The sequence below is a fragment of the Zeus faber genome (genome assembly GCF_960531495.2).
Source record: "Zeus faber genome assembly, chromosome: 22".
Taxonomy (NCBI): domain Eukaryota; kingdom Metazoa; phylum Chordata; class Actinopteri; order Zeiformes; family Zeidae; genus Zeus; species Zeus faber.
In genome coordinates, this window is record NC_137209.1 from 6,788,607 (window position 1) to 6,799,513 (window position 10,907).

The following is a 10,907-nucleotide window of genomic DNA, read 5'->3' on the forward strand; positions in this document are numbered from 1 at the left end:
GTTGGCTCTGAAGGGCTGAAGTTGGTCGAAACTTTGGCATAAGTCATGGGATCATCCTGTGAAAAGCCCGGACGAGCACAAAGGGCAGACCGGAGATCTGAATACCAGCGGGCCCGACGCGATGGAATCCGCATGACTCTGCATTCAGTTCCGTCTCCTCCTTGTGTGACGGCTCATGACTCGCTGAAGAAATCTCCCGGCATAGGAGCCTTTTAACTGGATTTGCCACGTGTGAATAGCAGCGGTATTCTTCAGGATTTAATGAGAGGGTCCGGAGTGACTGAAAAGGGAGGAAATAACATTAGGCGGCGAACAATGGCAGCCTTAACTGTAGGTATTAAACCTTAACGGCCACGGACCTAATTGGCTGGTCAAAGAATGGGCAGCGGGTCCGCCGGGTCGCCTCACGCTTTAAGCCGCAATGTCAGGCAGCTCGACCGAGCGACGCCTTGCCCTTGTCTCCTTCGCCTTCCTCCAAATGAGAAAAAGTTTAAGGGTAGCACTCGATTAAACTTCCCTTATCAGCTCTCACATCGCCGCTCATGGCTGCTCCTTTGTTTGGGGGGGTTGGGGCCTTTTTTCTTCTATAAGTGCTGAGGTTCCCAATCGAGAGCAGCGGCAGCTGAGTTATTTGAGAAACGTGGCTGCACTGAGACCATTATCTATTGGATTATACTGTATTTTAACACTGTTTAACAGCTAAACACCACTTAAGGTTAACCTGTAAATGCCTTTTATTTCATTTTATTTGACTCTAAAAATAGTTATGGCTCTCACCCTTTGCTTTAAGCTCTTCTAGCCACTGACTCAGAGCACTCCCGGTTCGATAGAGGAACCGGCGGCGGGATACAATCATGCCACGGACCTGTGGTTATCTGGCCTAGCGCGCTAATCAAACCCTTGCACACTTGATCAATACGACCGATTGCACCCCCGGGTAACTGGCAGAGGCCGCAGGGATGTATCATAGCAAAGGGGAAACTGATAAGAGAGAGTTGCAGGGTTGGTTGGGGGATGGGGGTGCTGCAATTGCACAGTCTAAGTGATTTGGCTATATATACACAACTCGTTCTCAGGGCAGAGGTGGAGCGCACACCCTCACAATGGGTAGGAGAGTGAAATACAAAGAGTATCTCTGAATTGAGTCTTGGCTCCAAAACTCATTGGCATAAACACAGGAGAGGAGCAGGAAGACGAGTGGAAACACCACCGGACGTGGGAAGATCTCAGTCCACTTTGTTGAAGGGGTCTGCTGAAATGTCCGTGCGCAAAACACCAGATCCTGAACATCTCCTGGGCTGTTATCCTCTCGGGCTTAGGTCTTTGTATGTGAAAGCACCTGATGAAAACAGGACTCCCCTTGGGGCCATGCTTTGATAAAAGATTATACTGTATTGTTCGAGGTAACAGGAAAGTACTTTAGCACTGCATCATTGCCATTGAACAGCCTGCGACAACATGGCTGCTAATGACATGGACATCCAATAAGTGCTTGTGGTCTATTTAGTCTTTCATGACGATAACCACTTGGGAGCCGTTCATATTGACGAGGAGACATCTGTGTTTTTCTGCTCATATGGCCATGTACCAGCATACATTGGTTCGTAGTTAATGGCTCTCCTGGAAAACCATCAAGGCCTGAACTGCCTAGAAGACTCTTGGAATCGGTCCTTCTCCCAGACGGCAGCGTACCCAATCTGGGATTGTTATTTTTGACAATATGAATTTTTTTGTCAATGTGTTATTATGAACAATGGGTAGTCCAGCTCTATAGCCGTTTTCGCACCGCAGGAACATTTTCATGGTTCTAAGAACATCTTGAGGAACCTTTTTTTTGAGCCCACTCTACATGAATATGGAATGTTTTGAGGAACTTTTTTAGCTCCTTCTCTAGGGCGGGGACTAACCGGCACAAGAGGAACCTTCAATGAAGTAAGTGCGCGGTGATTGGTCCAGACGTAAGTGCGCGGTCCCTTGACGGTCCCTCGGACTCAGTCCGCATCGCTCTGGGTGCGGACCAGCCCACATACTCAGCGGTAATAAAAAATAACCAATAAAAATAAAAACCAATAAAAATAGTATTTCTATGTAGATGATTTTCTTTTTTTCAGTTTTTAATTTATTTTATTTTCCGACCGTGTGCCCTGGAATCCATGCCTTACGAAAGTCGGAACAAACTTTTAAATTACGTCTTGTAGATCTTATGTGGGTGAGGATTCAGCTACTGGATTGCTTATTTCTCGCCTCAAATTTGTTCAGAAACACATTTTAGTGGACTGATAAGGTGAAATCAGTGGAAGTTATGGAGTAAATACAACATGAAACTCGTGTTGAAACCCCGTTGGCTGACGTCACTTCAGAGTTCCAGTGTGGTGCCAACGCAGCCAGAAAAAAATCCCTTGGAGGTATTTGGCTGTTGGGGGACCTCCCCAGTTCCCCTCAGGGAGTCCCCAGAATTGTTCGTTGGAAAAACGCCTTATTTCCGCCCATTACTGTTTTCCTGACTACTGTGCTACAGATAACACTGGAACGTCTTCGTGGACGTTATGGAATTAGTGGTTTTTATTTTATTTTTTTATAATTAATGTTCCAGTACATGTATTTTGTTTTTAATTATGGGGTGTGAGGGAGCTGCACTCACTTCCTCATACATCGAGTGAGCAGCCTTATGCTTCAGTTCCTTTTCTGCTTCGGGCAGGCAGCGGTGACTTGGTGTTTGTTGGTCTTGCTACGTTGAACAAAACACTCAGTAAAAATACATATTAATAATAATAATAATAATTCTGAATCCATTTCTGGGACGGTGAATTATTCTGGTGCTCGGCTCTGCACAGAACTGCAGGCTCACATCCTCACGGTTGCGCTTTTCACATCTCTACCCAACATGGGGATTTTTATAGAGACACTCAATGCATTTTAATAAAAAACAGTCAACAGTGGGGCACGGTACATACTGTACGTCACTAGAAGGTCTTGAAGAACAACTTGGGGTGACTGGTCCCTGGGAAAATAAAGCTCCGGAATTACCCTCTAAGCGTTAATGTTTTTGAAATCGTCCGACATGAGCCATGGAGGAGGAGCTTGTTTCTCACACCAATGACACCCAGGACGCCATCCTAACACCCCTCGCAGGTACAGGAGCCGAATAAGCGTTTCAAACCGGCTAAGTGATAAATATTTGACCTGATCGCGCCCCTTTGGTTTTGTTGCTCTTCGGTTGCCGTCCGGGCGGCTCTGTTTATTCTCCGACGCCCGGCGACAAACAAACAACAATAACGGTGACTATGAACACGGACGGCGGCAATTCAAACCACATCATTAAGGGACAGCTTGAGTGTAGCCTCTTGAGTCGCAAGAAGGACCTATCCTATAATTAGCCCTGATAACTCCCATACCGAAGTGTTACACTTAACATGCTTGGTCGGAGGTTTGAGAGGTGGTTGGGGAAAGGACATTGTCATTTTTATTTATATATATATATATATAGTATATAATATGTTTTTATTTTTTTTCATTTCCCTGGCGCTCATGGGCCGGGCTGTGCCGGATTGGGGGTGTTATTCATTGAAAATCAATATTTTCCATTTCTCAGGATGCAGAATGAATTATGACCGAGATGAACATTGCGGGGAGATTGAAGGCTTAGTCCGAGGCATCTCTCCCCTGCACACTTCCACAAGGACATCACCCCCCCCCCCCCCCCCCGTTTCTTTGGAGTGAACCCGACTAGCTCCACGCGACCAGGACACGTATCAAGCCCCTTCCGGAGCACCGGCATCATAGGCATCCACTACTGCAGGCGATCATCCAGGAAAAGGATCGTCCGTAGCCTTGCCCCACGGATCTGACGGTTTTTTCATTTTTTTTCTCTGAAGCTAATGTTTCCAAAGAATGCCAACCATGTAACGCGCTAAATGACCTTAAACTCCCTCTTTAGGAAACGATGAGGTAAGCAGAGATGCGGTCTAATTAACGAGCCACTCACAATAGGCATGAACAAATTATGGGCCCCACTTGGAAATGTCAAGATAACCAATTACCAAAATGAAAATGGCCATTAGGTGGCTTCCTTCTGGCCACAGGTGATGAAGCCACCTGAATTAATGGGAACGGGGGGTTTCAGCGCTCGTCATGGGAAGAGAGCTGCAGATTAGCCAGTAAATGTGTGAAGCCTCCAGCTCAGAATTTCCCCAGATAGATCACCGGCGTATCGCTCGCACAAAATGGACAAATGGACACTTCCTGAGGCCCTTACGTGACGGATGAGCGCGGCACGCCGTGACATTTCCGAGGCGGGGCTTTGGCGAGCATCATTTTGTTCTGCTCTAAATATGATCCGGACGGACAAGGTAAAAATGTTTTGTTTTTTCGAATTGTGACAACAACGGTCAACCCCGTTGATCGTCGTGATGCAAGGTTCGACTCGACTTTTTCTTTACTTATTTCTGATTCGCTTCTTGACGAGTCATTCGTTTTGTCTCCCAGGTTGGGTCTGAGCTGTGAACGGTTATCCCCTCAGGAATCCTCGAATCCTCCCAAAATTATTTATTTGAGGCGGGAGAATGCATGGGACGTGTGTCGTACCCTTATTCTTTCCAAATGTGTCACTTTGGCAGAGATATTCAAAGTGTGAGTCACAAAAGAAAATGTTATTTCTGTCGAAATGATTCATTTCGGTGTGATATGAAAGTGTAAATCCGTCACATAAAGTATGAAATACGCCAAACCGCCTTTGCTTTCTTTGCCTTGGATTTTAGTTCGATCCTCAGTGTCGTCGGGTTTGTGAGCGGACGCTTCGCTCTTTTTACCGGAGTGTTCGCTGCGAACGCATCGTTTGCGAAATCTCGCGTCACTAATGAATGGATCCCAACATCCGAACAATTGACTCAACGCTCAACCTCTCCCGCGTAGTCAGGCGCCCTCTGTCCGGCGTAACAGACCATAATCACTTCTGACACCGGTACCAGAAACTGTATTGTTGTACAGACAGCACCCGGGAGATAGACATCATGTTTTAGTGAAGAATGGGCGGCTGAGTGACTGGCAGATACTTCACCTAGACGGAGGGCTTCTGGAGGAATGAAACGGTAGCGGGAGAGGGAGAGAGAGAGAGAGAGAGAGGGAGAGAGAGGGAGGGAGGAAGGCGGTGTTACTTTTTTTTTTTTTTTCCCCCACGGAGGGAGGGGGTACAGCATTCACCGAAGGACTTCGCCCGGAAAGGGGCTGAGATGCCCTTTATGCGGGCGGCGAAGATGAAGGATGGACCGGAGGCGGAAGGGAGAAAAACAAGAATGGTAAGGAGGGATTGGTAGAGACGGACCTGGGAGGGAGGGAAAGAATGGAGAATATCAGGGGGCTGAGGGAAGGAGACGGCGCGCGAGAGGGGAAAGGAAGAGAAACTTTTCAGTCGGCGTTTTCCGCTCAAAGACGTTTTGACAGGGCCGAGCCCACTCCGTGGCAGCGAGCAGGAGCCATTTTGAAGCCTCCCACCGGCAGCTGGAGGGGAGCGGGGAGCCGGAATAGATATATCTCGGGGCTGCCCGGGTATTTCTCTCCCACACTTCCCTTCCTGTTTTTGACAGCCAGCTCCGAATCGCCAAGCAGGTGTCTTCTTATTTCTCTGCCGAAAACAGTGGGACAGTGCACACAAACACTCCACCGCCGCAGCACTACTCATAAACCAGATAAACAGACCGGCAGACGAGGCAGACAGTCTGTAACGCACACACGCACATGCACGCACGCACGCACGCACACACACACACACGCGTAAACACAGACACACACATATATATATTTAAACAGTATATACACATGTGTCTGTGCTGTTGTTTTTCATATATAGACGGGTTTCTCAGAACGGCGTTTTGAGACGGGCAGGCAAAGCCAGAAAATGCACCGAGCGTCGTCGCAGACGAGCTGTGGCGAGAGGCGTGACGAGGAGCTGCGCTGCGGTAAAATGCCTTGAACGCGACGGAAAATGTTTAATATCAGAGGAAAATGCCTCATTCCCGGGAGGGAACTGAACTCAACCGAATATGTCGTCATATCGGGGCAAACTAATTACAGTGATGTCTAATAAATGTGTGATGAATGTGTAATTGCAGCAGTGTGTAATAAACATGTAACAAAACATGTAATTACATAAATATGTGATAATGTGTAATAAAACATGTCATTGCAGCAGTTTGTAACAAACGTCATAAAACATGTAATTACACAATCTTTAATAAATGCGTAATAAAACATGTCATTGCAGCAATGTGTAAAAAACGTGTAATAAAATGTATAAACACAGCAACATGTAATACAGAAATGTGTAATTAAAGCAAAATGTCCCAAAACTCTCAAAAAACAGCATCATTCAGAGTTATTTTTCCAGGAGATTAAAGTTACCTCTGTAACACTCGACGATCAGCGACAATTGGCAACTGCTAAAGGAAACCACAGGAAGTACAGCAACACTGCCAGATGTGGCGCTCCTCCTCCACCAGGCTTCTTAGCCCTCGTAGCAACAGGGTCCTGCAACGCCAGTGGCTGAATGTTCATCCATGACGCCGCAAACTAAAATCAAACCAGTTTGGGGATATAAATGGAGTAGTTCAGGGAAAGGATGTTGAGCTGAGGTCCGGGGCCAATCGTAGCCAGCAAGCTACGACTGGCCTGACTGGCGTTGATCAACAACATTTACGATCCCCCGTCGCTATCTGCAACAAGCAAATAAAACATGACTTACTGTACCGTAAAGCTGCTGTACTGTATATAGCGTCTCACTGGAACTGCCTGTCCCCCGCAACACACACACACACACACACACACACACACACACACACACACACACACACGTCATTATCTTCTGACTCAAGGGCCGATGGAAGGGTTGGAAGAGGGACAATCTGACACTAAAGGGGGGGTCAGGGGGATGAGCTGCCAGTCACACTTTAGCGCATGCAAATAACAGGCCGCCATTGAGGTGGGCTGGGGAGGATTTAGCGCGCTCTGCAATTTTTAGGTCACAGGAAGAAAAGAGGGGGGTAATTCATTCTTATTACTCCCCCGACAGATCCTAATAATATGCCCAGTGTTACGGGCTGTGGCCGGGTCTGTTCCCTTCGCGCGATATGGGGGATGGAGGGACAGGGGGGCGGGTGGAGAATAAGCCCAGCCATTGTACCCAAAATGCCCTTTTGAAGTGCTGGATTTCTGAGCCGAGCGCTGCCGGTGGTGGTGGGCCGAGGGCCGGTGGTTACAGCGTGTGTTGACACTGGTGCGACCACAATGCAAGTTAGCCCCCCGCCCCCCTCCGGCATCCCTCGGCGCGTTGAAAAAAAGCTCTGAATGCCGGCTTTGAGAGGTCCCCTTTTTGAAGTTGGAGGGGGCTTTTGAATGGCAGGCGGTTGTCTCTTGTGAGTCACTGGAGTCAGAGATTAAGCTGTGGCTGGGCGCCTCGGAGGAGGGCGGAGGGGGTGACTAATGTCTACAATGTATATGGCCCTTGTACAGATGGTGGTGATATGGCGGAGGGGGAGGCCCAGAGGGTGCGTGCAGCTGCATAGGGAGGTGGTTGTCATCAGTCATTCCCTTTGGAAGCCACTCGCTCACTTCTCCGTCGGGTGCGAGCGAGTCGCTCTTGGAAACCCCAGCGCGATACGGAGGAATGGCGGCCGCATTGTGGACATAACGGACCGTGTTTGGAGGTCTTTTTGGGTAAAGACCAGATAAGAAGGACATACTGTAGATCGTTATCCGACGCTCCCCGTGCGGCGTTGGTGAAGGTCACCCAAACGAATGTCAGGCGGGCGGGCTGGAAACAACTGCCATGAAAAGTTCCGGTCAATTTACAGGATATGATGTGGTGCGAGTCCCTCTGGAAACAACAGCAGCTGTTCGGACGCAGTCGAACAGCGGCGGTGTCATGCACAAAGGGAGTCATTCACTGAAATTCCCCTCAAAACCTGTGACTTTTTTAAGGCTTTGTGCTCCATTTGTCACATTTTGGATGATTTGTCACAAGGAAAACCCTCCCGGTTGAATGGGCTCCCCTGTTCGATAAATCTTCGATAAAGTATCAGTACTTAGGAGAGTTTTTCAGGCACATATCCAACATGAATATTCAAGCAGCGGATCATGTGGAGAAACTGTCATGCGTCACATTTGTCGCACGATGCCTCGCTAGAGGCAGCGGCCAAATGCCTCCTACAGTACATTGTAACGCCATGGCACGCGCTAATTATGCCGCCCATCCCGTACGGAAGGCCTGAGCCGCTGCCAGGCCTCAAGACGCCATGCCTACGTCCTCCGGCTGACACGGCGGTGTGGCTCATTCCCCGGCGGTGTGACTTTGACACATCCCGGTGATCGGAGAGCAGCGAAACAGCCTCCTCATTCGGGCGGAGGGCCGCGACGGTGACGGCGGTGCGTACTGCGAAACTGCGGCGGGTGTCGAAACCCAGAACAGCCGTAGGAGTGTCACAAAAAAAAAAGAAAAAGGAAAACCCAGAAAGGTCCAAACTTTAGAATCACAATCTGAAACAGAATGTGTTCATCCTGCCAGGGACTTTTTCATATACGATTGTCCTGGTCAGGATTGTGACATTACTGCGAAATCAGTTGGCACAAGAGGAAAGCCTTACAGTCACAGAAATAGCCAAACATCCAAAGAAAATAGCCAAATAAAACACAAAAATGGCCAAAATATACAGAAACAAAATATAAAGAATAAACTAAATATGATTAAAAGCAGATGTTAAGTCATGTGTTAAGTTGAAAGCCAATAATTAAGTGGCGGTATGGCTGCTAGTACAGCTGTGGGTATAGAATTCACATTTAAATGGATATTCTGTATGAATAAATATGTTTACAATGATAATGGCATGGATAACAATGGACATGGTATGTTATGACAGTAGTATTACAATATTACAATATATTGCACAGGTGGTGTGTGGGGGGGGTCTTTACTAGCATTTTGGGATGTTTGGGGAATCTTTTCATTGTTGTGACAAGCTACTTCCAACATGGCAGCACCACCCCGCCGTCCACCCATTCCCGTTGCCCTCACGGTTACCTGGGCGATCAGGCCCCGCGTTGAATCCTCTCTCTCCCCTCTGTTGTGTGTGGCGGCGCGATCTGTTCTAAACAGTTCGTTCAAAGCCCAGAGGGAGAAAGGAGAATAAGGCGTCGAGAGAGCCGAAAATAGCAACTCGCCAGAGGGGGAGTTGGAGAGGACGAGCTGCTGCACTGCAGGACGGGTCGGTTCTTCTCCTCCTCAACGCCGTTGAGTCACTCCCTCGCCAATGCCTCCCGCTCCCCCGCTCTCCCCCTACCTCTCTCGCTCTCTCATTCCAAGCAGGGGATGCCATGACACATTACCTCTCGGGCAGCGCTACAAAGAGATGCCTAACCGTGGCCTGGCCGCCTGCCCGCCCGCCGACGGCTGACTTTTTGCACATTCTTGACGGATCGCCGCGTTTCGCTCCCTCCCGGGGCCATTCATCCAGGGCACGGTATTCCTGTGCGATACAGTAGGTAGAACTCGCAGGGATAACGAGGGCGCATTAGTGCGCGAGGGCGGCTGGCAACGGGAGACAACACACGCATCGACATGTTGCTTCCCCGAACGATGACCGTGCACATACACAAAAACACCCACACCGGCATGTTCGAACGGACGCGAAAGCGCACAGACGCAGAGATACCACGGGTCAAGGAGGATCCAGTCATTAAGCACCTTTCCAGAATCAATGGCTCATCTGCGCGCAACTTCACCGCCTTGTTCCGCACTCGCCTGTACCAGCCGGGATGGCGGAACCGACAGTGTAAAGTCAGAACCTGAGTCAAAGAAGTGAGCGTTTTCATATTCATAGTCGATACGACTTTGAGCGTCTTATAGACTTTGAGTCCATGTGTCTTTAAATGTTTTTGATCTGGGAACGGTTGGTGAACTTAGCTCTAGAAGGCTGACTATAGCCTTGGGATTCTCAACCTTTTTCCATTTCCCTCAGTTGGATACACACTCGGGCCACGGACCCCATTTAATACGTTTTAGTCTCTGGGACCCCAGTCTGAGAAGATTTGTATCGTTCGCTACGATGTAGTCCAAAACGTACACTGCTGCCGATACTATAGTTATGGAGATAAGGGTGAAACCGGGGTCAAGACAGTCATTACCGCGCCTTCTCTAATGGTGCCATTGCATAATGATGGGGAAGTTTCTTTTTGATGGGGACCCCCTGGAACGTGCCGTCCCTGGACCCCGTTGGGGGTCCCCGGACGGCACGTTGAGACCCCCTGCTATAGACAGGTGGACCAAAAACATCTTGAGGATTTTGTATTGATGTAAAGATATACAGTATACACCACAATAAAATGTATTAAACAGACAATAATAGATACCCAGATGGCCTATGTCAATGATGCCAAAGTGCAAGTGTTTACAGTAAGTCCTGGTTAAGTTGCCAAATATCTGGATCTAAATAAGTGGTGACTGTAGGCATTCTCAAGCAAAGCAAAGACGTTTTTAATTGCCGATTCAGTCTTGGCAGCAGATGGAAAAGAAAACACTGTCATTGTGTGCTTTCTTTGAGGGCGAGACATTCTCTCTGACGCTCGGTCTGAACTTTAAGGCGCATTTAAATCCATACAAAATGGCCGACGTCTGTCACTCCAGTCTGCCCACGGCCGTGTAGCTCCGGGTAATGCAAGTGTTGATGAAGTTCAGCGCCGAATATAAACTGCACTTCATTACTCACCGTATCGCCGCGTAACCAGACAAACTATCTCCAACAAAGGCAAGAACAAAGAGGAGCCAGGCCAGACATCCCCGCTTTCATCCTATTGATGGAATAAGAACCATTAGCTGAGTGCGCTGCACCCGCGTCTGAGTCCTTGCAGTTTCTGCTTCCCTT